The sequence below is a fragment of the Panthera pardus genome, unplaced genomic scaffold (assembly GCF_024362965.1).
Source record: "Panthera pardus isolate Hobbes unplaced genomic scaffold, ASM2436296v1 HiC_scaffold_10, whole genome shotgun sequence".
NCBI classification, from domain to species: domain Eukaryota; kingdom Metazoa; phylum Chordata; class Mammalia; order Carnivora; family Felidae; genus Panthera; species Panthera pardus.
In genome coordinates this window covers 70017377-70044759 of record NW_026526655.1, presented here as the reverse complement: position 1 = coordinate 70044759, position 27383 = coordinate 70017377, and the positions used below count along the sequence as shown (strand labels likewise).

Genomic DNA, 27383 nt, shown 5'->3' with positions numbered 1-27383 from the left:
AAGAAGGTAGATTAAGACTTCTAATCCCATTAAAGATAAATGCCTTAAAATGCTTGAGTACTTTATTATCAGAGATTTTCCCTCTGGATGCTGCAATTTAAGATTTTTAAAGGAAGAGTTATACTTTAGAGCTCAGGAGAGGTGTCTTTTTAAAAAATTTATTTTTAATTCAAGTCTAATTAATATACAATGTTATGTCAGTTTCAGGTGTACCATATAATGATTCCACAATTCTATACATTTCCAGTGCTCATCAAGTTAAATGTAGTCTTAATCCCCTTAATTTATCTCCACCCCCCCACCCCCTGCAACCACCAGTTTATGCTCTGTATTTAAGAGTCTGTTTTTTGTTTGTCTCTTTTTTTTCTTTGTTTGCTCATTTGTTTTGTGTCTTAAATTCCACATATGAGCAAAATCATGTGGTATTTGTTTTTCTCTGCCTGCCTTATTTCACTTAGCATCGTAGTCTCTAGGTCCACCTATGTTGTTGCAAATGGCAAGATCTCATTATTTTTATGGCTGAGTAATATTCCATGGAAGTCTCCATTTGCGTCAGTGGGGAGTATCAATTTATAGTTGTTTTCTATGAAATTCTGTGTGTTGGGATTTGAGCTGTATTAATTGTTTTAGGGCTTTCTCTCAATATTCTTGAGAAACTTAAGAAAGCTTGTGGACAGTCCCAGTGTGCTTTTCCTCCCTCACATCAGTCTCCAGACTCAGCTCTCCCACCTCCCAGTCCCCAAGACCACTTCTTAGTGAAGGCCACCACCACTTCTCCTAGTGGCTTTCTGACTTCTAGTGCCCTCCCTGCTCCTTGTTCTCCTTACCCCTCTGTAGGATCTCTATACTCTGCCCAGAGAGATTGTCCTCAATTGTGAGTGTGGTCCTATTGTTTCCAATCCTTTGAGCATTGTCTGTAAATTCCTTTGCAATATCTCCTTTCATCTCCACCATTCCTGCCACCTTCTCAGTGTGACCTTGTTCTTTGTTTCAGGCCTTTTCTCACTCAGTATCCCCTTCCAGGAACTCTCTTTCCAGTAGCATCCCTGGTTTCCTGCACCCAAACAAACAATGCTTGTTTGCAAAGTCGCTGCTTGGAGGCTGTTTCCTCCAACTCACCTTGCCAAATCCTGAAAATCTGAATTTATAGAGCACCTTCCCTTTTCTCTCCCTATGGCTCTGATCATACTGTATTATCATAGTCTCTTTGTTTTTCTGAAACCCTCTCTAGTCTGTAAGCTCCTCAAGGATGGGGACTGTCCTTGCTTCTCTTCTTCACCCTTGTATTCTCAGGGCCTAGCACAAAACTTGGTTCAGAGTAGACCCCCAATATATGCTTGGTGAGTGCATGCATACATGCTGCTTTGGGCAGAGCTCCTATTCTTGAAAAGCTTATAGTCTATTTTATTTTCTGTGCATTGGAAGACTAGGCAGTATAATAAAAAGAACAAACCTTTAAAATCATCTGAATTTGTATACCGGCTTTACAATTTCCCAGCCCCGTGCATTAGGGTGATTTATCCAACTCTCCTGAGATTTACTGTATGAATCAGTATAGGGATGAGAGATGTCTACCTCTTAGGGTTCTTGTAAGTTCTAAAATAAGATCCATTAAACATGTGCTATAACAGGCATGTGTTGGCTTCCTTCCTCTACCAATAAGCAACTCTGCTTCCACTTAACACAAATCTCTGCTCACCTTTCCAGTGGACTCAAGATGCTCTTTCCTCACATATGTGATTATAAGTTCACACAATTTTAAAAAGTCATATTGAGAGGGGCACCTGGGTGGCTGCATCAGTTAAGCCTCTGACTTTGGCTCAGGTTATGATCTCACAGTTTATGAGTTCAAGCCCCATGTCAGCGGGCTCTGTGCTGGCAGCTCAGTGCCTGGAGCCTGCTTCAGATTCTGTGTCTCCCTCTCTCTCTGCCCTTCCCCCACTCATTCTCTCTCTCTTTCTCAAAAAAAAAAATAAATAAATAAATAAATAAACATAAAAAATAAAAATAATAAAAATTAAAAAGTCCTATTGAGAAGACATTAAGAGAGTTTATTCATTTATTAAAAACAAATTCTCAATGGGGCACCTGGGTGGCTCAGTCATTTAAACTGGCTGGCTTTGGCTCAGGTCAAGATCTCATGGTTCGTGAGTTCAAGCCCCATGTAGGGCTCTGTACTGACATCTCAGAGCCTGGAGCCTGCTTTGGATTCTGTGTCTCCCTCTCTCTTCCCCTCCCCTGCTCACACTCTGTCTGTCTGTCTGTCTCTCAAAAATAAATAAGCATTAAAAATTTTTTAAAAACCAATATTCAGAAATATAATACATTAAAACAAGATGTATATAATCAAGAATTTATAAATGTTTAAAGCATCGTACATCAAATACCCTATCTTATTGTGTAGGATAGGTAAATTTAAAATTAGATTTCAATGGGCAAAACTCAGTTTTATGGTGTGGGGTTCAAATCTTAGGCCACTGTTAAATTTTATTATGCATTAATTTAAGTATTAATTGTAACTGAATAAACGTAAACATTTAAATTTTGAATGTAAAATTTAAAACACTAGAATTATATTTTTATACTCGGAATAATGATATAAATTTCTTATCAAAATCTTTCTCTAAGCAATAATAGTGATTATTCATTTTACTTGACTCTGAAAGGAGTTAAAAGATATGCAGAAAATAGATCCAAGAACTCCCTCGTTGCTATTATTTTTTCAGTGAAAGCGTGTATCCCAAACTAAGACACAACAGAGTCAGCTCAGATAGCCTTATTTCCACAAAATTTGCAACCCAAGGGCTAGTTTTATATGTGTTCTTCACCGGCTGGATTGTGGCTGATCATGGCCAAGTGTTTTGATGCTGTTGGTTTGGCTCTTAAATGAAACTGGATCCTGACGACAAAGTTCAAGAATTATTGTCGGCTTCTCTGCATAACTTAGAAGCATCTCCAAAGGCATATGTACTATTGCCCTGGCAGACATATATACACGAGTACGGTGTAACACCTCCATCCTCCATGCTTGGCAAGTTTATGTGAATGTTCATTTTTATAGCCGCTAACTTATTAGCTGTGGATTACGTTGTCACTTTGTGTGTTACATTTCCAAGCATAAGAAGTGTGAGTGAGTTCTAAGACATGTGAAATGAAGGATCAGCTCGCAAAAGCTGGTCTTGAAGGCATCAGAGAGTAGGGATAAAGACTTCATCATGCGGATCATAGAGCCTGCCAATTCTTTGATTGACAGCTCTCTGTATGGCAAGTCTTGAGGGATTGGGTATTTAAATCTTAATTACAAAAAAGTGTTACAGAATACTAAAAATCATTCAAGGAAACTGGAAGGCTTATAATGTAGCATTCCTCTATTAATCTCTTATACGGAATAAAATTTGATTGACAAGATCCATACAAATAGTGTAAAGAAATTTAGGAAATCAGAACAAAACTGAAGGGAAAATTTTAAGCCATGTGCCATAAATGTGTCCTATTTTATAAATTAAATTGCTCTACAATCATATACACACAAATAAAACAGATTAAAATGAGCTTTATTATAAGATATAATCCTAACTGGCTTAAAGAACTAAAATCTCAGTAACAAAATGCAAATAAACGAAAATACAATACAAATAGCTGCTTTGCTTAGGAAAAAAATAACACAAGAGCTTATTACAGAAAAAAGAGGGAGGGTGTATTCCAAATGATAGGAATAAAACAACTAGAGAAAAATTTTTTAAATAAAAATTGAAAAATATTCAAGAACACCAGTTATGCTCTCAGTGTTCTCAACTATGTCATTCCCTTATCAATTCATTATTCAATAAACACTTATTAAGAGACTGCTCTGTCCACATCCTTTGCCAAGTGCAGAGAATATGGAAGTAATGATGTCATGGTCAGAGTCCAGTGGGAAAGCACTCATGAAAACAGGTTATTGCAACAGAACATCATTCACATATAAATAAAGAGCTTGGATGTCTTGTGTTCCCTTCTCGCCCATTGCCACCCTCCATCCTTCTCCACCTTGCCTTTCCCTGGGGAGGCTGATCTGGATAGACTACTGTATCACTGGGTTTCTTTGTCCTTTGGCTTCTTATTGGGTTCAGCCAACAGGACCCTGGCAGCAGATCGGAGGAAAGGATAAACATGAGGTGAGGCATTGAATCTCTTGCTCCTTCCACAGTGGGCTGCCTGCATCTGTTGACCAAAAGTCAGAGCTAATGGTAGGGTTTTCTTGTGTCAATTCAAGAAATGTTTTGTTTCTGTCAGGAAACAGTTACCCATTTGAATGTACCACCTGTTTTCTGCCAGGCCTGGACTGATACATTGTGGGAACATAGAGAAAGGAATCCTCTGAATCTGTAAAGACTTCACAGAGGAAGTGGCAGTTGAAGTGAGTCTTTAAGGAAGGGTAGGAGTTCCTGAGGAGATTGGGGAGAAGTTGGAGGTGGCTGCAACATAGGGCAAATGAATGAAGGGAGGGAAGAGATAAAGACAGATTTTTGAGGTGGATTGGGAAGGATCTTGTGTTTTTTTAATGAAGGGGTTTGGATTTAATCCAAAGGCAACAGGCAATAGGTTGTTTTGGTGGGTTTTTAAGTAGAAGGTAGCTGATAACAATATAAAGCAATCTTTTGCAAATCTGATTATTACATGAATCCTTTTAATGAAAATGATTTTTCAGAGTTGACTTAAATTATTTTTATTATAATATGTATCCTATAATATACCAACTTTAACTAGTTATATATAAATTCCTTTTGCTTATAGTTTATTAAACAACTAAAGAACCCAAATGAATTTACATATTAAATAAAAACAAAACCGTATGAATTCTAAAATTCAAATTAACATTAACTTAATGTGAAGGATTATGTTTTGCTGAAATAAATTCATGAAAAGAATGAATTTTAATAATCATGAAAGAGTTCCCTATGCCTATAATACCTCGTGTTTTTTTATTTTATTTAGAAAAATTTTTAATGTTTATTTTTGAGAGAGAGCGAGAGAAAAAGATTGTGAGTAGGAGAGGGGCAGAGAGAGAGGGAGACACAGAACCCAAAGCAGGCTCCAGGCTCTGAGCTGTCAGCATGGAGCCTGATGTGGGGCTTGAACTCATGAACTGTGAGATCATGACTTGAGCCACAGTGGGACGCTTAACTGCCTGAGCCACCCAGACGCACCCTATAATACCTTGTGTTTTAAGATGATTCAGTTCTTTTACTTCTTTTTGCTGCTCAAACTGTTGTGTGTCTTTCATCTATACAACATGCTGTGAAGTTATTTGACCTCCTTTTAATGTATTAAGTCTCCCTCAAGACTGAGCTGCTGAAATAACCATTTTATTATGCTTTGTGGATTTTGTGAGTCAGGAATTCAGGCTGAACACGGTGGGAATGACTTGTCTTATCCACATGGTATCTGGGGCTCAGCTAAGAAGACTCAAGGGCGGAGGTAACTCAATGTGTTCACTCTGGTAGTTGATGCCTGGTGGTTGACTGGAGCTTCAACATAGGCGTTTGCAGGCAGTCTCAACTTCCTCACAGCATGGGACCCTCGGGAGAGTCAGGCTTCTTACGTGGCAGCCCAGGGCTCCCAGGTGTCCCAGCTCACAAAGTAGAACTTGCCTCACACTTTCTGACCAAGCTTCAGGAGTCACACAAGGGTCATTTCCACTGTGTTCTATGGTTACAATGAGCCACAAGTCCTCTCAGATTCAGGGGGAGGGGACAATCATCCCATGTCTTGATGTCTTGATGGGAAGAATGTTGAAGAGTTTTTTTTAGCTACTTTTTAAACTTACCACAGGTTACGATAATTGATCTTATCAAACGCAAACACAGTGAACACTAAAAAAGAATCTTTTTCTTGTTTGTTTATATGGTAGTCATCTGGGTGATCTAGAATATGCTTATTAATAAAATAACGATTGAGATGGTTTTTCTTAGGCTTTAAAATTGGCAATTAGGTTTCCAGTCTGAGGACAAATGGATGGTAAGGAACTCCCATTTTAGAGGGCTTCCTGTTAGGCATCAGGTTCGCCATTTGGGACTTAGGAAATGGCAAAAAGACTTTGCTTTCTCCTTTCTCATGGAAGACAGAGTGCCATAAGGTTCCCAGGAAGAAACATATAGCATGTGTTACTCTGCCACCATATTGCATGTTCAGAATGGCCAAGGTGGCTCTTTGCCATCTAGGCATATATTTATCTATTTCCCTAGCCAATTGCAGATTTTCCATCCTAGACAAAGAGTGAATATGGAGCACCATTAGTGGAGCACTACAAATCTTCTCAGTCCACTTTGTCAGTCTCTGTTGTGGTGACCAATTTCCACACAGACTTACCAGCCTCCCCAAGTACACCCAGCAGCACCTTTCTTGCAACTTTTCAGTGTGCCTCTGGCTTACTGCCCCAGGGATTCTCAGCTGCTATGGCTTTGGGTTTCTGTAAGTATAACCTTGACACCTCCACATGTGCAACCTGGAGGTGTGGGAAATAAATGCCCATGAAGCAGTTTTTGACCAAGGGCATGGGAACTGATGGTTCAATGCTTACAATGTTTATCACCTGGCATCGTTCTGAATGCATTTCAAAAGGGTCCCCAGAAGATTCTGTGGGATTGAACTTCATTCACCATAATGGTGGCTAATGTCTAAGGACATCTTTTTATTGATTTTCTCTCCTTTTTTTGCTTTTACTCTTCCAAGCCCTAACCTGAACTCATTCCCCAAATCAACTATCTGAATGTAAGTCTTTGTTTCAGGCTCTGCTTTCAGAGATCCAGACTGTGACAAGATCCACTGAGTTGCTGGATGAATTCATATTGTGTCCAAGGAGTATTGCCCCAACAGTATCATTGCCCAGGCCAGTGTTGAAGGGGAAGGAGGAGTGTCAGAGAAGCCAGCCTATGTCTCTGTGAGCCAAAAGCCCCAATCTCTGTCATTATTTATTTAATTAATTTATTATTGAGAGAGAGAGAGAGAGAGAGAGAGAGAGAGCGCACACACACTCAAGTGGGGGAGGGGCAGAGAGAAAGGGAGAGAGAGAGAATCTAAAGCAGGCTCCATACCGCATGGAGCATGATACAGGGCTTGAGATCACAAATTGCGAGATTATGACCTGAGCCGAAGTGGGACACTTAACCGACTGAGCCACTCAGGTGCCCTCACCCCCCACCACCAATCTCTGTCTTTACCTATATTGGTCATCTGGCCATTGCTGGCTGATGTGCTCTTTAGTGGCATAGAAACTAGACAAAGGTGAGTTCTCTTTTAAGGTTCTCTAAATTAAAGTTTTATTATCATCTAAAATACTTGTGTGTGCTAGCCAGCTTCCAAGGTGGACCCTAGTAACTCTTGCTTCTCAAATTCATGCCCTACATAGTCTGCCCTCCCATCTTGGATAGGGCTCACCTATGTAACCAGTAGGATTTTATGTAAATTAGAGTGTGATATTTGAAGCTGGACAGTGAAAGGCATTGTGGCTTCCATCTTGTTCTTGCTTGGATCACTTGCTCTAGGAGAAACTGGTTACCATGTCATGAGGGCACTTAAGAAGCTCTAAGAAGATGTCCTTGTGGCAAAAAAATGAGGCTTCCTGCCAATAACCAGCACCAACTTTCCAATTGAATTAATTTCCTATTGCTACCATAACAAATTACTATGAATGTAGTGGCTTAAAACAGTACAGATTTATTATCTTACAGTTGCAGAAGTCATGAATCCAAAATCAGTCCTTCCGGGCTAAAGTCAAGGTGTTGGCAAGGCTGGTTCCTTCAGGAGGTTCAAAGGGGAAAAATCATTCCCTGCCTTTTTTGGCTTCTCAAGACCCCCCACATTCCATGGTTTATGAGTCCTTTCTTGCATTGCTCCAGCCTCTTGCTTGTGTCTTCACATCTTCTATTATTCATCTTTTTTTTTCTTTAAGATAATCTCTGTGCTCAGTGTGGGGCTCAAACTCACCCTGAGATCAAGAGTCACATGCTCTACCGACTGGGCCAGCCAGGCACCCCTCTACTATTCATCCTAATACTTTTACCTCCATTTTACATAGATTCTGTGATCACACTGGGGCCGCATGGATAATCCAGTGTCACCTCTCCATTTTAAGATTTTTAATTTAATCACATCTGTAAAGTCCTTTTTTTCCATGTAAGGTAATATATTTACAAATCCTGAGTTTTAGGACGTGGACATCGCTGGGGGGCCATTTTCCAGCCCACCATAGTAACTATGTGAGTGAATCACTTTGGAAGAACATCTTCCATCCCCGATCAAGTCTTCAGATGATCATAGCCTTTACTCACAACTTGACTGCAACCTTGTGGAAGACCTGAGGCAGAAATGCTCAGCCAAACCATTCCTAAATTCCTGAGCCACAGTCATGTGAGATTATATATTTTTCTTATTGTTGTAAGCTACCAAATTTAGGGATAATTTGTTACTTAGCAATAGATAATTAATGGAAAATGAAAAGGTTCAATAGTATCTAAAATGCCTTTAAAATTTTTTAAATGTTTTATTTATTTTTCAGAGCGAGAGACAGAGTGTGAGTGGGGGAGGGGCGGAGAGAGAGGGAGACACAGAATCCGAAGCAGGCTCCAGGCTCTGAGCTGTCAGCACAGAGCCTGATGCGGGGCTAGGACCCACGAACTGTGAGATCATGACCTGAGCCAAAGCCTGACACCTAACCCACTAGCCACCCAGACGCCCCTAGATTTTTTTTATAAGTTCAGCTGTTGGAAGTATTTTGTTAGTTGCAAACAAATGATTTTAAATTTCCTATCATCTTCTTAAGTGAGTGAAGTTTTTGTTGATGTCAAATTCCAAAAATGTGAGGATATAATCATTTTAAAAACCTTATTCAGGGCTGAAAGAGGAGTAAGGAAGAATAGAGCGTAATGCTAATTCTTTGTGGAGTGGTGAATATGTTCTAAAATTAGACTGTGGTTATGGATGAAAATTCCTAAATATGTAGCCTAGAGCAGTATACAGTCCAGAAAGAGACATTACCCTTATTACAATTGACAGAAATCAAACGTGCCCTTTTTTTCTGAGCAAACACTGGGAGGGACACAACGTCTTTAGTTTTCCTAGGTTGTTCACAATACAAACATCTTTAAAAAGGTAGTGAGCAAAGGTAGTTGGTGCCTGTGCTAGCAAGGCCTGCAGAAACACAAGAGGCTCATAGAGAATTTTCTCCCAACCACTGAGGGGAAACCGTTGAGGGGAGACCTTTATTTGAGGGGTCAATAACGCCAAAGCATTTACAGGTGTATATATATATATATCTATATATCTATATATCTATATCTATCTATCTATCTATATATATATATATATATATATATATATATATATGTATGTACATGACATTATTTGCCTTTTCCACTCTTATTCTTTCATGTACACAGTAGAGATTTCTAGAGGTTACATGAAATGAGATGATGTCATCACTCTGATGGCTAATAGAATGTATGCTTCTGTGTTTATGTGTTTTAAAAATTCCTCCATTTTAGGAACCCACAAAACATAACCCACAAAAACCTCTTTGGAGTCCTCAATATTTTTCAAGAGGGTAAAAGAATCCTGAGATAGAAGGTTTGAGGACTGCTGCCCCAGGAAAATCATCAGGGAGACAAGACCTTGGGAGTGCTATTTGTATGATAAGTTAGTCCCTCCCCTCTCCGAGTGGAAAGGAGACTCCAGGAGAATTGCTTCTAGACATTGTAAATGCTCTAAGAAGGGAGGATCAGTATTTCTCTCCCGAGCTGTAAGCCTCCTTAGGCAGTTGATTGCTCAGACTGCTCCTATCCTAGTTTGAGCAGAAAGAGCAAACATTTGGAGACAGATGATGGGGAAGAGTGAACATCTAGCAGTGCAGTTGTTGGCACTCACACCCTTTGGTGTGGCAAGGGTGCATGATTTTCCTCTGAGTCATTTGAACACTATGTGCGATAGCAGGCTTTAACCATGTTGTCAGTACCCCGCCCAAAAGGATTGGGATGAAGAGGTTCCAGCAGCAAGAGGCTGTGGAGTAGATTACTGGGGAGAGATGAAAGCTGTGGACATTTTAGTAAATTCTAGTAAATGTTTGACTGCTGGCTTTTCAAAAGAAAAGAAAACAGAACTGGTTTATAGTTTTCACCAATTAGTGTAGTGTGAGTTCTCTCACCAGGGCTGGTTTCAAGCTACCAATGAATTAATAAACAGCTCCCCAAATTTCTGAAAGTTTAACAATTGGCCAGTATGAGCTGGCTTCAGGACATAACTGAAAAAGAGATTGCAATACACTGAGCTGGATCAGATCTCCTGTACCCAGAACTGAATGGTGAGATGAGCCCTCCTGCAAGAACACGGTGTGCCCTGAAGGGGACATACATTGTGTCCCCCAAAGAGGCATCAGCTGCACTGCAGCCATGTTGAAGGAGTGGGTCATTAGTATAATCAAGTGAAAACCACAACATCACCCTTTCATAGGACCCAATAGTATCTCTTCATAACTCCGATTTCCCCACCCACCCACTCTCACCTAAGTAGTGGACATACTCAAATAAAGGTGAGGATCCCACCTTTTGTGCCCTACAGGCTTAAGGCCAGGGGTAAAGCAGCATGAGCTGGGGGCAAAGGGGAGTGGGGAACTCTATGAAAAGGAAGTTTTAACTGGATAAAAATGGACTGGCCTGGAAGTCATTTGAAAGTAACTGAAAAGGAGAATTTATCCTGGCACAAATGAATGTGGCAATTGAAGACAAAAATAAAAGTGTCAAGTTTAAGCTCTCACCAATTTCAGACTGTTTGATAAATCAATTGTGTTCATATTAAATTAACTTGAGATTTATTGAAATAAAAACCAAAAAAAATTAATCATCTGGATAACTCACAGAAAAACTGTGAATAGACTGAAATGGGTACGTGAGTTAGGAAACAAATATCTAGAATTCAAAGCTGAAGATCTGATTTAAGGAGATGGTAGCTGGGAAATTGGATGGAGATTGGGGCCAGATTGAAGAGGCAAAATTTCCTTAAGTGATCAGTTTTATATGGTGGGCAAGAAACAAAAGATGTCAAGATTGACTCCTATTTTCCAACTTGGAAGGTTAAATATAGTTTTGTATTTGGGGAACTAAAATTGTTTAAAATTGGCATGAATTGAGAAGACATTATTTTACATGTATGTTGAAGTTGGAAGAGTCTTATCTGAATAATTAGCTAAGATAAAGATGATGAATATGTCCCATAGTGTTAACATTTATGGAGATTCATGTTAATAACATTGTTTTGCTTGTTTTAGAGCTTTATATAAATGGTATTTTATATTCTGTTTGGTCTTCTGGGACTTAATTATTCCACTCATTATGTTTCTAAGATTTATCCATGCTCAGTTGTGTTTAACTATACTTCATTCATTTCCACTGATGAGTATTCTATTGGGTGAATATATCATGGTTCATTTATCCATTCTTTGATGGGTATTTGTGATGTTTTCAGTTTTGGTTTAAATGATGTGTGTACCACACACACATGAACATTCTCCTGGTTACACATCAGGAATATGGTGAGGAAGACAACAGGGAATTTAAAATGGTTTAAATTCTTGTGTTGTGGTAAACTCCGTAGGTGTTTGTTCTATTAGTGTGATTTATAATATACAAATATCTTTTATATACTCCTTGTATGCATGACATATTATATTTTAAAGGAATAAAATCGTGCCACCAAGAAAATAAGTGGAAAGGGAGAATGGGGAATGTTAGTTTAGAGAGGGAAGGGCTGCACTTTTAAGTGGAGGGGCAGAGGGCTGCCTGGGTGGATCAGTTGGTTGAGCATCCAACTCTTGATTTTGGCTCAGGTCATGATTTCACAGTTTCGTTCATAGGATCGAGTCCTGGGTTGGGCTCTGTGCTGGCAGAGTGGAGCCTCCTTGAGATTCTCTCTCTCTCTCTCTCTCTCTCTCTCTCTCTCTCTCTCACTCTGCCTCTCCCTCTCACTGTCTCTCTCTCTCTCTCTCTCTCTCTCTCTCTCTCTCTCTCTCTCTCTCACACACACACACACACACAAAATAAATAAATAAATAAATAAATAAATAAATAAATAAATAAATAAATAAAATAAAATAAATAAAAACTTGTAAAAAATAATAAATGGAGGGGCAGAGAAGTCTCAATGAGAAGCTGACATTTGGGCAAGACCTGATGAAGGTAAGGGAGTAGCCATGAGGAATTTGGGGAAAGAGTATTAAGATAGATGTCATATAGGGGCGCCTGGGTGGCTCAGTCGGTTGAGTGTCCGACTTCGGCTTGGGTCATGATCTCATGGTCCGTGGGTTCGAGCCCCGTGTCAGGCTCTGTGCTGACAGCTCAGAGCCTGGAGTCTGTTTCAGATTCTGTGTCTCCCTCTCTCTCTGACCCTCTCCATTCATGCTCTGTCTCTGTCTCAAAAATAAATAAACATTAAAAAAAAAAAGATAGATGTCATGTAAAAAAGTGAAAAAGAAGACTTGAACAGCTAGTAAAAGGAATCTGTGGGGAGAGAGGAGGAGCATAGCATCAGTTATAACAGCTGTTCCCATTCTTCCTTCCTTTTGAGCTCCTCCTCTGTTTGTCCAGTTGGAACAGCTGTTGCCAGCGGGATTTATGGGCCCTAGAAACAGATCTCTTCCGCTAGCTTCACCAGAGTGAGGAAAATCCCCTTTCCCCTTAGCTTTTGGGAAACACACACCCACACACACATAAACACATGTAGGACTTTACCAGAATATGTCAACATAGAAATGGATCCATTTACAAGACACATTATATTTGTTCTAAAGACAGTAAAATACAGCCCTAACTGACCTTGGAATCACTTCTCTTACTGCAAGTCAAACCTATCTGGCAAACTATTTGAAGGTTCCTCCTTTGAATCTTTGGGTAATCCCCTGTTCTAATTTCTATTCCTCCTCATTTTCCCTTAAGCTTTACCCTCTTCAGATGTAGGATTGGGGCAAATAAAATGGTGGGACTTCCACTTAGTTGAACAGGTGCTTAGTGAGTTTACAAATCCTTTCTGGTCCACAAAATATATCAGAAATATATATCCACATTTCCTCACATCATCTGCCCTGTGGCAAAGATATTTTTTCCACTGAGTTTCCTCTTAAAACTTTGATAATAGGTCTTATAAGGAATGGGATTTTAAATAAACTTTAAAGATGGTTACTAAAATCATAATGGCTCCAAAAAATCCAAAAAGTAAGAAGGTTTCCTTAAAAAGCACTGTAACCAGTACAATTTTTTCCCTTGTAGATATTTAAAACTTCCCCATATTCTTTCATATCAATGAAAAACACTACTACTGACAATAAGATATGGGAAAACTCACACAGTTTCAACTCATCACAAGTTGTCGTATCCATGTATTTGGTGGTGGTGGATAAACACTTTTGGCAAGAGAGCATTTGCTGTGACAAATATAATCAAACTATTATGCACATTTCTCAAGCCACACCAGCCTTGGAGAGGATGACCAAGTTGTGTTCTACCCAGCAGATTTCTGGGACCCCCCCGCCTGCCGCCAAGGTCCTGTCACATAGCTACCAAGCTGATTCTTAACCTTGCCATGAAATCTGGGGAACTCAGGGTTTCTTTGGCAGCCATGTCAGCCACAGTTGATGTCCTGGTACAGCTCCGGCCTAAATGTTAGCTTTCTCTGTGATGACTGCTGTCCTTCCTTCTTGGACCTTGACAAGATACCTATTGATCTCCCTTTTTTTTAATAAAGGTGAGCTATGAGTAGCCTTTTCTTGTGGCTTGCCAAAGCCTTCTGTCTTGGAACTACAGTGACACCCCTAATCTCAAAGCTTTTATTCCTCTTACAAAGCTGAGGGATTTGAACAGGGAAGAGGGGAAGAGGGAAGTGTCCAGGGAAACTCTCCTAGTGCATTTGGCCATGGTGGAGTGGGGAGCTGGGGTTTGATGGCAGTGAGAGTGAGAGCCTGTTGGTGGGCAGAAGAGCCACTGTCCAGCTGAGTTCTGTAGCAGCCGGGCCCTCAGGGGCCCTGGGCACCAGTCAAGAATAGTCCTGTGTGTTGAATTGCACTTAAATGGCCTGACAACAGGCCCTTTGGGAAAACATCAATACCAGCCTGGGATAATAGGTTGCCAGGTTCAAGTAGACTGAAGAAATCCCCACCATAGGAGAGGGAGGAAATGGAGAGTTATGGCCATTCCTTCGGTTCTTTAGATTGTGCTGAAATGCCAGGGAACACTAAGCAGATGCTGCATGGAGTGCACTGGGCTTTCAGACCCAGGCTTTCCACTCACTCACGTTGCGCATCAGTCACCTTAGTCTAAACTGTCTGACAGGAGTAAATAAACACAGTGGTATTTCTTGGTCGGATTAAGTGTCCACCAGTTGTGGCTCAACTCTACATATTTTTTCACTGAATCAGCTTCTACCCAGGCAGGCAGGCCTCATAGCAAGGAAAGGAAGGTGGAAGAATCACTCTCAAAACTTATGTTTGGAACCGACACTGGACCTCTACTCATATTTCATTGGCCCAAGCAAGTCACATTGCCAAGCCTGATGCCAAAGATGTGACAGGGTCTAATCCTCCCATAGTGTGGGACAGGCAATATTTGAGAACAGTAATATAGCTTGACTATTATGTGAACGTGGGTGAGGGATTCGACTTCTCTGAGCCTCAGCTTTCTCCTGTGTATGGAGGGTCATAATAATATTCAGCTTTTAGGGTTGTTCAGGATGTAAAAAGAAGTAATGCATTTAAATGCCATGTAAGTGTAAGATCTAAAATAATTAAAATGCTGCTCCAGAATTGCTCTTTCTCAAATATCATCTCAAAGAGCTGTGTGATTTTTCATTTTTTCAATTTATCTTATTCAATACAAGAAATAATCACAGGAAAAAATATGCATTTTCTACAAAGCTATTTGCACGTGTGAAAAATGTATCTTTTCAACATTGAAATTTTCCCTTAATTATTTCGCTTCCCCAAAGTTGTGTGATACAGTAAAATTTATTAATTTTAATTAATGTATGGATCTCCCCACAACTCCCTTTCCCTTCCTCTAAGAAAGATTAGGCTGTGATTGCTTATTTTCTTCCCATCCTGACTTCCAGAGTGGTCCTGCCATTGCCACCAGCCATGTGAAATCTGTGGTGAAGAATATGAGAATGAGGACAGGTAGCTACAGCCTGAAATCAGGAGGATGAATGAGTGGATGGAATGACAGGAACCTGGTTACCGGGGAGGTGAGATGTTCTTCTCTTGGGAAATGAAAGAAAAACCTCTTGGGGTCTGACAGAGGCTGGGATCCTGGAGACTGCAAGTATGGAGGAGTTTTTCTAGGGGATTTTAGAAAAGGAAGATATAGAGATTTAGAATCTAAGGGATTTGACTTTGAATCAGCGAAGATTACATTTAGCTGCAAGCAACAGAAAATCCTCTGAAGAATGGTAGCTTACCTACCACAGAAGATTGTTCCTCTTCTTCAGTCACTTTAAAAAGTCCAAACATAGTGGTGCCTGGGTGGCTCAGTCGGTTGAACGTCCGACCTCGGCTCAGGTCATGGTCTCGCAATTCGTGAGTTCGAGCACTGCGTTGAGCTCTGGGCTGACAGCTCAGAGCCTGGAGCCTGCTTTGGATTCTGTGTCTCCCTCTCTCTCTGCCCCCTCCACCACTCGCGCTCTGTCTGTCTCTCTTTCAAAAATAAATAAACATTAAAAAAATTATAAAAAATAAAAAGTCCAAACATAGGTAGTTCATCACCGTCATGGAAGTTCCATGAGCATCAAGGACTCAGGGTCTTTCTCCCTTCTTATTCCACTGTCTTTAGCGGGCTCTCCCATGGTCCAAATAGGAGCTTCAGTTCTAGTGAAATCATCTGTATTATTGCCAGCATAAAGGAGGAAGGAAGAGGGAAGGCCTGCCGACACCCTTTGAGAAGATTTCTCAGGAGCTGCACTCAACACTTCCACTTAAACTCATTGCCGAGAATTTAGTCACATGGCCACACCTGGGAGATGTTTTTACTTTATTCTAGCTGTCCAGCCAAATCACGGGTTCTACTTCAAAGGAAAAGGAAAATGGATATTGGGGCAGGTGACTAGCAGACATTCCATAAATGGGAAAGAAAATTTTAGGGTAGCATTGTGAACTATGTACTTCAACATTTTTAACAGTCCTTGAAAAATGAAGAACTTGAGTGAGTGAGTGAGTTATTTATTTATTTGTTTATTTATATTTGAAAGAGAGAGAGAGGGAGATCACAAGTCGGGGAGAGGGCAGAGAGAGAGAGAGAGAGAGAGAGAGAGAGAGAATCTTAAGCAGGCTCCATGCTCAGCACAGAGCCTGACTTGGGGCTCTATCCTATAACCCTGGGATCATGACCTGAGTTGAAATGAAGAGTGAGACACTCAACTGACTGAACTATCCAAGCATCCCTGAGTTATTTTTAAATTAAACTGTGGTTTATGCCCTACATTTCATTGCCTGTGACAGAAGCTTAGTGCTCAACTAGCCACTCTATCACCACTAAGTTCTTGTTTCTTCTTATCACTCATGGGCTCCTCCCACTGAAATTTCTTCCTACTCCTCTCCATATAATCTTCCTATAGGAGAGGAAAGGGCATTCTTCCCACCATAATTCCAATTTACTGGATTCCCCAATGGATGGCCTTGATGGATGACCTCATACACTGTGGAGACATACATATATATTTATTTATGTTTCCTCTTTTACCTGTTTTTATTCTTATTCTCTTTTTTGGAAACTTATGAAATAGGTCAAATGGCATTACACAAATATCATGGTCAAAAGCACTTCTCTTTTAAGAACCTCAGTGTTTGAGGACAGAACCCAGAGACCTTGTACTCTTTCCTATGTCAAGATGTGGTTTCTGCTCATAGGACATTTAAGAAATACTCTGTTGTCTAACTCCTCCTATATAAGGTGATTAATGTTGAAGTCCTGTGAACCTCACCTCAGCTACCCTGAAGTCTTCACTTTTACCGAGTATCATATTAGGATTCAGTGCTAATTTGCCATCTTATTATGTTATCTTGGGAAGCCCAAATTCCAGAAAGACTGTTCACTTTCCTTCCCTCTCAGGATATTAGTTTAAATATACTATACTATAACACTGATTCTGTTTTAGAAGAAATAGATGTTCATTGTGGAAATTAAAAAAGTACAAAGAAAGAAAAAACAAACACTTATATCCTAACCATCTTAAATATGTTCGTGGGATTTTTTTTTAGTCTTGTTTCTGTGAATTTATATGTGTATGTACATGTGCATGTATTAACATGTGTGTTTTAAGCAAAATTAGGAATAGTCTACAAATATACACTGGTTAGTGTATATCTGTGTCCTGCTTTCCATATGAGCAACATCCATAAATATTCTTGACAGCATGATTTGTTAATTTCTGCACAGTACTTAAAAACTCACCATTAAAAATTCATTTCAGTAGGTATTTCAGTCCAGTTTTTTGTTGTTTGGTTTTTAAAGATGAAATGACTTTGACAACCATATGGAAAAACCAAAGTTAGTAGTCGGGACTTAAAACTTAATTCAGTGTTTATTTAGCTACTGTTAGCTTCTTGAGGTTAGGAACTGTGCTTATGTATCTTGGCTAGTTGCTAACAATGGTTTCCCCAACAAACCAAACCTCCCTGTATTCATGCCTTGGGTAATTTTTTCCCACAGCAAATGTAGGCTTATCCTATGTAGTCAGTAGCTAAATAATTGGCGACACAGGATAACAATCAATATTATTATAAATAATCAATAGGATAAATAATCAATAAATCAGTGGAAGAGAAGCTGGTGACTTCTGAGGCCATAAGAAGCGTGGCATTTCTGCCTCGGTCTCTTTGTGCTCTGGCAGCATTCATAAGTGTGACTGCTGTGGGTTTCCTGGCTCTAAGGACATCTAACTTGGCTTTGTCATAGACTACGTGGTGAGAGAGACAGAGGGACGGAGAGGGGGAGGAAAGGCAGCTAGCCTGCCCAGTTGTTCCAGCCATCCTAGCTGTGAAACAAGCCAACTTGGAAGTCCCGACCAGTCAAGCCATCAGTTGAAGGCTTAAACCACTATCTGATTGCAACTACAGGAGCTACCCTGCATAAGAATGACCCAACTGAGCCCAGTCCGCCCAATGACCTATGAGAGAACATAATGAATTATAGTGTTAAGGCTTTAAGGTTGGGGGTAGCATACTTAGTATATTGTAAATGATTGGAAAACATCTGTTAAATGAGTATATAAATTCACAAGATTACTTACACACGTGTATGTGTAATAGTGAAATTTCCTTATAATTACAATGCTAAAAAAGAGTCAGTCTTCATTTTGTTATTTCTTGGTTTTTTTTCTTCTTTTCTTTTTTCAGCCTAATTTTTCATTGGACTAGATCAGTGAAGACTGACTTGGTATTTGTAAAACAGAGTAAAGCCAAATGCCGTAAATGGCTGATTCGAAGATTTCCTTTCAAAATGATTTATTATTTGGTTTGGAAAACTTGCTTTTTAGTAATTAGCGCCATTTGGTTTTGCTCTGAAACTCCAGAATTTAAAAAAAAAAAAAGATTTGAGCATTTACAAGGTTGTGGAAATGATGTTGCATCTTTTGTTATGTTTCCATCACAGTATAGGTAGGACAGGTGACAAATGACAGTGGGGATGTCAGGAAGCCAGTGCAACTATGGCAGGTGAGTACATTGCATATGGGTAAAAGTATGGTTTTACATGGTTTCTGGGATTCCAAAGAAGAAGAACTAGAATTGTTTTCAAACGTTCTTTGCCCCTCCCCAATATTTACCCTCTTATAGCAAAAGATGGGTCTTAGAAGAGCCAAGAAAATAAGGGTGGAGGGAGCTAGATGTAGAAAGAGAAGGAACAGGGCACTTTCATGCAGTTGGTACTTCCTCCGAAAAAGAATTGCAGCTTTACATGAGAAGCAGAGCATTGTTTTCTCTGTTCTTCTTTTCTCCCACACCCTCCCTCCCTCTGTAACCAAAGTACAGAATATACTTCACGTGAAGTTTGGCAGAATAAGAAAGGACAATAGCCTTCCCACGAGTTGTAGAAAGAACCTTGGCTGAGGGACAGACGTGTGTTCCTGCTGTGTCTTGAGCCAGGTGCTGTGGGGACAACTTTATCGGCATGGCAATCAAGGTGTGGCTACTTCAGAATCAGTGAGTCCCAATTCCCTGCCAAGAAAGGAAATAATGCAAAGAGGCCAGCACAGGGCAAACGCTCAACAAATTTCTGTTACCCCTAGTTGCTCTGATTGCAGCACGGGGGAGCCTCGGTGCTAACATAATCAAGCCGCAAAGTGTCTAAGGGGATTATTTGCAAGTGTGATGTATCAGCTAAGGTAAGAAGCATTCTGTGCCGCTGAAAATCAAAGCCCCTTTAGATATTAAAATAGCGAGCCCTGAGATGGGCCCTGTCGTGTTCTAGAGGGCACCCTTTCACCCTGAACTTGTGCTGTCTTGCTCCAGACATTTAAAACCATGGCAAACGTAAACAAACCTTAGAACGCCTACCACGTATTCCATGGCTGCAAGTTGTATCCTGAGGGAAAATTGTTGTAGAAATTACCAGCACACATTTGAGACTTCCATAAAAATGGCAGGAAACACACGACAAGAGGTGGGGCTACTTTGGTTGTAGCCGAGTTTCTAATTCACAAAAGGGTGTGCTTTTCTCAACGTTGTTTACTGAGACCTGGCTACTTGCTGCGTACAATTGAAGATGTGTGGAGAGGCTCCTTCGCACTTTGAATTTTTTCTAACTAATTCTAATTTCAGCTTTCAACGTTATGCTGCTCAGATTATCCACCCAGCTCCCTTCTCTGTCCTCCCAGGAAATGTGGGTGCTCAGTGACTTCTCGTGGTCGGTGCTGCTTGGTCTCACCCTGGCGTAGAGAGGTTTTGCCTTGTACAACTTCAAAAAGCTCCTTTGATAACTCAGTTTTGGTTTCTTGCTTAAATACTGACAAATCCAGCTTATTAGCACCTCTAGTTTGTTTTTAAAATGAATTCACTTTTTATCACACCCACTAAATTCATCCAAAGACTGTCCAATTTATTCTCAAGCAATTAAGAAAAGCCATGCAGAGTATTAGCCACAGGAACGCTGAAAATTGTGGTATGATGCAATGTTTAGCAGTTGTCTTCTCTGTTCTGGGGTCTTGTGCCTTGATCCTCCCAGGTCAGAATATTCAGCTGTGAGATCATTTCTTGCGTCTTATTGCATAAATGAGCCAGATTATGTCGGACTAATTCTGAATAATCAAACTCAGCAGGCTTATTGATGAAACAGTGAGCCAGCTTAAATTATTTACAGTGAATGAAGTGCTTGGTCCTACCACAGAGCAACTCTTGTTAATTGGGATATTCTGTTATCCACAGAATATCTATTGAGAGTAAGCCAAATGCTAGTGTTCCTTCCAGCATAGTTTGAGAAGTGTTGAGTTAGACAATATGCATTAAAACAAGTTCATTCAATTATCTCTACTTTAGGATGCTACTGAGTATGACCTCCTCTGGGGAGTACTGCCTATTCCAAACAGTTTACCTCTATCGCATAGCTTACTCCATAATGGAACGTCTGAGTTCCCGGTCTCTGTTCCCCACCGAACTGGGTACTCTTCAAATGTGTTAAGCACATCTTTGGGTGTGAAGAGTGAAGGAATAAGCAAATGAGAAAATGAATGAATGAGTGAGTGCAGCATCAGATGTGTGATGTGGGAAGAGGGTTGAATGCAGCTAGTGGCTGAGTAATCCCAAGGTGTTCCCCGTGCAACAGTGATAGTGTTACCCATCTTGCACAGTCGTTGATGAGAGAAAAATGAGATAAACCATATTATTTTATTTAACAAGCTTATAATTGAATGTCTACTTGGAGTTAAATAGTTTGAAAACATTCCAAAGTGCTTAAAAATATTTCCATTTATTTCATAATAAAATTTGGCCAATTTCTCTAACTGTACCTACACCACTAGGCAGGGTGGCTTGCCATTGTTCTCTAACATCCTGTTTTCAGATTTTCAACTAGGAATTCACATTTCCTCATCGTTTACTGCTATTACGACTTTGTAGTACTATGGCAATAGGAATGGTCCTGTAGGGAATCTGAACTGCATATTTTGATAACCTTTCTTTATGATCTTGCTTGGTTTCATTTGGATATAGTTCAGGAAAAAGAAAAGAAAACAGAAAAAAAAACCTTCACAGATTTGTTTTTTAATAATTAAATGTAACCCTTTAAGGGTACAATGCCATTTTATTTTAATTTTCTATTAAATGTTTCTTATGCTTGGTGAGTTCCAAATAAGCAGAATGCAGTTTGGGTATGGAAAACAAGTTTGATAACAATCTGAATTTAACTTTGTTTGGTAACTGGATACCAAAAAGGAATGTGAGAAATATTTTCAAGATTTGAGAATATTTAGATTTTTTAAAAGTGCGTATCATGTAAGTTAATTGTTTACATGGTTTTGAAATGGTACATGCATTGATATATGACTGAAAGGAAGAGTCAGAAAAAAAAGGCATCTTTGCTTAGGAACAGCTAAATTTGGGAACTAACAAGAGTGGAACAGATAGATAATTTAGTAAGTTGTTGCATGGAATAAATTTACTATAGTAAAATCCCCATTTACTTTGAGAACATTCCTATATTTTTCAAAATAACTCATAACATCATTTTGTATAATGGATGAGTTTCTTTCAGTGGTCATGGTTTCATAATTTGTAAAACCTAAAAAATGTCTAACCTTCTAGTTAGAGTTTTTGTTTTTGTATTTCTTTTCTAGACTGCTATGACATATTACATTGCTTTGGGTTGAGTGTTTTAAATTCCAAGAGATATGACTCCCAAAGGCACTCAAATAAGCAAGCGGAAAGACAGAGCCATCAGCCTCCAGTAACTATTTAAGTCAAATGGATTGTACATTTTTAGGGAGTAGATTGTGGTTCTTAATGAAAAGGTTGGGTTTCAAAACTTTGAGGTTTGGATCTCAGACCCTCATTTTCATAGAAATCCTGATGTAAACGATGCATAAGTTCTGAAGCCACTCCCTCAGGTCAATTTAATGTACAACGTTGCTGGAAGAGTAAACCTAAGTCTGAATTCGGGATGAGGGGGTTCGGTCTTATTGGCGAGTGTACCTAGAGGGTTGCCCATGATATCAGGGTTGCATGGTCTCAAAGGTCCTAAGGCTAAAGCTCTAAAGGGAGCTGCAGAACCTTATCTGGAGAATGGTTAAGGTTCGATGCTGGCCAAGATGCCAAAAGCAGGGGCTGTTTCAGGCAACAGTAGGGTGCAGATGGGAAGTTTTGTGGTCCGGTCACTATGGTGTCGTATTGGTTGCAGTCCAGAACATTGGAACTTTTTCGGCAACACTGGGTAGGGCTCTGGTGTCTGAGGGTATAGTAGTGGGCAGGTGTGACTGGGCTGAAGTCTTTCATAAGTTGTGTCTATAAATCATACTGTTGTATTAAGATGGCTTTGTAACAACTCCAAAATATGATGGCATAAAGGAACCTTTTATTATTTACATGGACTGTTTGGACAGGGCACAATGACAGCAGTTTCTTTCTACAACGTCTGGGACCTCATCCAGGAGACTGGAAAGCTGAGTACTAGAATCATCTGAATGCTCGTTCAGTCACACGTCTGGTGGTTGGTGTGGCTGTTGGCTGAGGGTCTTCCTAGGGCTTTCAACTGGAAGAGCTACATGTGGCTTCTCCATGTAGCATGGGCTTCCTCTCTGCATGGTGGCTGGCTTTCAAGGGTCAGCATCTCCAGCAGGGCTGATTTCCTGGACTTGTGATATGTGCAGTCACACAAAGCCCCACACTCAAAAAGAGCCCATGCTTGGTTTATTGCACTGTCACCATTGTCTTGAAATTTTAAATTTTTGAATAACAAGCAGCTCATTTTCATTTTGCCTCAGGTCCCACAAATTATGTAGCTAGTGCTGCTTGAGAGAGAGCATAGAGCAAGGAGGGAGAAGGGGAGGAAGAAGGAAAAAGAAAACTAGTTAGAAGCTATATTACCTGTTTGGATCTAATCTATGAAGTCAGACTTCCACTACATTGTGTTTGTTAGAAGAAAGTCACTGAAGTGTTCCATATTCAGACAGAAGAGAATAGGTTCCATTGCTTGAGGGAAGGATGTCAAGGTTCTGGGAGAGTATGTGGGAACATAAACATTGCTATGGCAATTTTTGGAAAATACAATCTGCTACAAATGCTCTGCATGTATTTCTGCAGGTGCCACCTACTGGGTAGAGTGTTTTGGTGTGTGTGTGTGTGTGTGTGTGTGTGTTTTATAATCTTGTGTAATAGAGTGTTAAAATTAAAGTTAGAGCCTGAGACACCAAGATAGACTTGATCTGATATTTTTTAGCCAGATCACAGTATGCAACATTTACATTCCGTGACTTGAATCCCCTCAACCACTTTAAAATGCCGAGTTGATATGGAGAATTTTGAAGTGACATCTTTGGAAAGAAAAGTTGCTCCAACCTAGGGAATGGTGTGGGTATTATCTCCTTTGTTCCAACTTTAGAAAGAGGAGACTTCTGTGGGTTCATTGGGAGCATTTTGAATGATGTTTCTTGCGGTTGGGATTCTCAGAAGATTAGTGCCTAGCTTACACCTTAGAAAGCCAAATATGGGAACAGGCTTCCAGTTATGAAATGAACAAGTTATAAGAATAAAAGGCATAGCCTGGGGAATATAGTCAATGGTATTGTAATAGCATTGTATGGAGACAAATGATAGCTGTATTTGCAGTGAACATAGCATCATGTATAGACTTGTTGAATCACTGTTATACACCTGAAACTAATGTAATACTGTGTCAACTATACTTCATTAAAAAGAAAGAAAGAAAGAAAGAAAGAAAGAAAGAAAGAAAGAAAGAAAGAAAGCCAGCCAAACAGGGCAATGGCAACAGGGTTAAGTGCTACCTTTATTTTTTAAATCAAATTTTATTAAAATTTATTATTTATCACTGCTATTTTATTTAAAATAACAGTTTTATTTTATTATTTTATTAAAATTATTCTTATATTTTTAATGTGATTTAATTAATAATGTCTTTATTATCCTACCTCATAGAATAGACAAGGTAGGCAGCTCCAGGTCAGGGTTATTTATAGGCTCACTATCCACCTCATAGGGGTTACAAGCAGGCTTGACCACACCCATGAGGAACATGTATCTTCCCAAGGAGAAGCTCAAATTAGACACCCCTTGAGGCCCACTGGGTGTCACCAGACCCTCTCAGAGGTAAATGGAAAGGAATCTATTCTAATGGGCCCACGGTACACTTGATTCTCTCCAAGAAAGAGGAAGGGAGGTTCCGGGAGCTGCTTCCCTTGTACATTTGGAGATAATTGCTACAAATACTTGGATTCAATAAAGATGAAGGGTTTATACCTCCAGATATCTAAGGAGCGAAGGAATAGTCTATGTGGAATAGGCATGAGGGTGATTTGAGTGAGGCAGTGTGAATTTATTATTGTCTTTGTCTAATAAGGGTCTAGGTGGGTGAAGGACCAGAATCCAGGAGTTGTAGTTGATAACCAGATTAATTAAGGGCTATAGAGGCATGACTAGGGTGACCCACTCTTCTGGTTTAACCAGACTGATGAGTTTCCTGGGTCATGGGACTTCCAATGCTAAAACAGGGATGGATACACCTTGATAAAACTGGGATGGTTGGTCATCCTACCCTTGACAACCCATAATAAGATGCATCTGTCCAGGACAAGGGAACTGCAGGGAGGTCTAGGAGAGACCTGACAGGATGCTTATGACAGTATTCATAAAAGAAAGACTCATTTGTAAACATTTAAAACATTTAGACAAAACTAGTTCATGAAGGACATTACCTAGCCCCTTACTATTTCTTGTTCTTCTCCTGACTCTAGCTCCACCCAGGAACTGGCTAGTAAGCTGCAGGAAGGACATCAGAAGGGAAGAGGAAGAGCACAGAGTGAAGAAATCATGGATAACCCTCCACAGGGCAGCAGCCCAAGCAAGGAGGCAAGAGGTTTAGGATAAATCAGTTCCAGTTTTGGACTATGTAAGATATTCCAGTTAGTGGATTTAACTCTCTTTGTTACTAAAGTGACTGTAGGATACCCTTTTCCTGACATAGACATCTGAGAATGTCTAAAAAAGTCATTAGAATATGCCTGAGTGTTCATCCAAGGGCAAGGGAAGGTTAACTCCATTGAACCCATGTGTAGAGGGAATGGATCATAAAAGCAGGTGCTGTGATTTCATTATGGGTCACACTTGTTTAATATACTGTTACGCTTGAAATTTCAAAACTCCTGCTCTAGAAGAAGTAACAAATTGCATGTCAGAAAAATATTTTGTCAAGTTTTTACTCCATTTTTTGAGCATTATGCATTTTCCATGAACTGTTTAAAATCCTTTGGATGATGATCTAGTTAAATATAGGGAAAAATTCCACCCTTCCCACCCCTTGCTCAGCCCTTATAGCACCCAATGGCCATCCCACTAGATGCCACATGTTTGCTTCTTCTCAGGACAGATGCCAAGGGATTCCACGAAGTAAACATCAGATCTTCCACAGGGAACTGCAGGTTTATTTATTCTCTGGGATGATTGTCAGAGATGACTCAGCTTTCTACACCTCCACTCCATTCCTTCAGTCAGGTGATCCCATCTGTTTCTTCTACCTGTACTCAGTTCAATTCATCTGCATGTACTGGCACACAGGAAGTACCACTTCCTGCTGGCTTGTCAGTATTGCTACTTATTCCCACCCCATCCTTACACTCACCCATATCTGGCACCCAGTCTCAAGATCTGATGTTGATTTACTGGTCTTTCTGGACCATGCCATCTGAAGCTTCTGACTCTCTCGCCCAGAATTCTGTGTGTAAAGCACTGGTTGCTGATGCCATGGCACTATTTATTGGCTTTCTCGGATCTGCGCTCTAGTCTCAATTCTGTTAATAACTCAGTATAATTTTACTCAGTTGTTTTAACCTGCAGGACACCTGCATTTAACCTCAGTCTCTTCATCCATACAATTGGGTAAAAATAGCTACATTGCTCAGAGATATTGGGCAGAAAGAATAGCCATGAACAATAGCCACTTTGTATGAGTTAGGTAGTAAATGTATGAATAGTATTAATATCAATACAATTTGGTTACTGGGCTGGAGTTGGGATTTTCAATATGGTTACCTTATCTTTCCCCTTGCCTGTCATTACTACATCCATTGGCCATTTGCCTGGATCTCTGATCCCCAAGAGCTGATGTCCTGAATGCCAATATTTACCTTCCTACCGGGACTATCTGTCTAGGGTCAATGCCCTCGTATTGCATCATGCAAAGGTCAATTACTCTCTTTCCTTCAATCCCAGGTAAGGTTCCTAAGCCTTCTATATTTGACTATTGTCTCTAACCCAATCTCCTAATGACTACAGAGACTTGTACAATTCTGGTTCAAATAGCACTCTTCTCCCTTCTGCCTTTATAGCAGTCCTATAGAGTAAAACTAGGAGAGCAAAGTGTTCTGGAAGTCAGGTGAAAAAAGTGTTGTAAAAAGGAAGGCTTGTACAAGTCTGTCAAGTGCTAACAATCAAGGAAGATGAGGCCTGAGAATTGATCGTTGGATTTAGCAATGTGTAAGTTACTGATGGGCTTTATAAGAACAAATTTGGGGAAGTTTGATTAGAGTAGGTTCAACAAAGAACAGAAGGAGCAAAATTGAAACAGCAAGTATAGACAGCTCTTTCAAGGAGTTTGTTGTTAAGGGAAGGAGAAGAATGGGCAGTAGCTGGAGAGAAATATAGGATGAAGAGTTTTTATCAATGAATACATAATAAAAGTATGTTTGTAGGCTGATGGGCTAGACCCAGTAGAGAGGAATAAATTGGACAGGAGAGAGAGGGAAATTGCTAGAGCAATGGCTTGAGTAGATAGGAGGTGATGGATCTAGCATACCATTCGAGGGGCTGGTCTGTAGGCATATGAATGACTCCACTCTAGTGCAAGAAGGGAAGTGTGGTATGAGCACACATGCAGATAGATGGATGTGGAAGGGCTTTTCTGATTGCATTAGTTTTCTTAGTTATATAGGAGGGAAAGTTATCTGAGAATGAGGATGGAGGAGGCGTTGGGGTTTGAGAAGAACAAAAGTAAGACATAGTTACTTAGAAGGGTAAATGATCTAAGGAAATACAATGTAATTGCTGGACAGGGTTAATCGCCCACATAATGTTGGCGATCATGAATCTAGATTGATGTCATCAGTGGATTTTTCTCTAGACATGTTCATCGGTGTGGGTGTAGGCACAGAGTAGGCAG

General features: G+C 40.0%; 1 long non-coding RNA gene across 2 annotated transcripts; it reads left to right on the top strand.

The window, feature by feature from the left end:
- Positions 1–3419: 3419 nt before the first annotated feature.
- Positions 3420–26737, top strand: LOC109271977 (uncharacterized). Of its 2 annotated transcripts, none has more exons than XR_002082197.2 (4): positions 3420–4229; positions 15127–15258; positions 18660–18721; positions 24964–26737. It is a non-coding gene; the product is annotated as an uncharacterized LOC109271977 (long non-coding RNA). The 2 variants fall into 2 exon arrangements; XR_002082198.2 differs by having other exon boundaries at positions 3421–4157.
- The last annotated feature ends 646 nt before the right edge of the window (positions 26738–27383 follow it).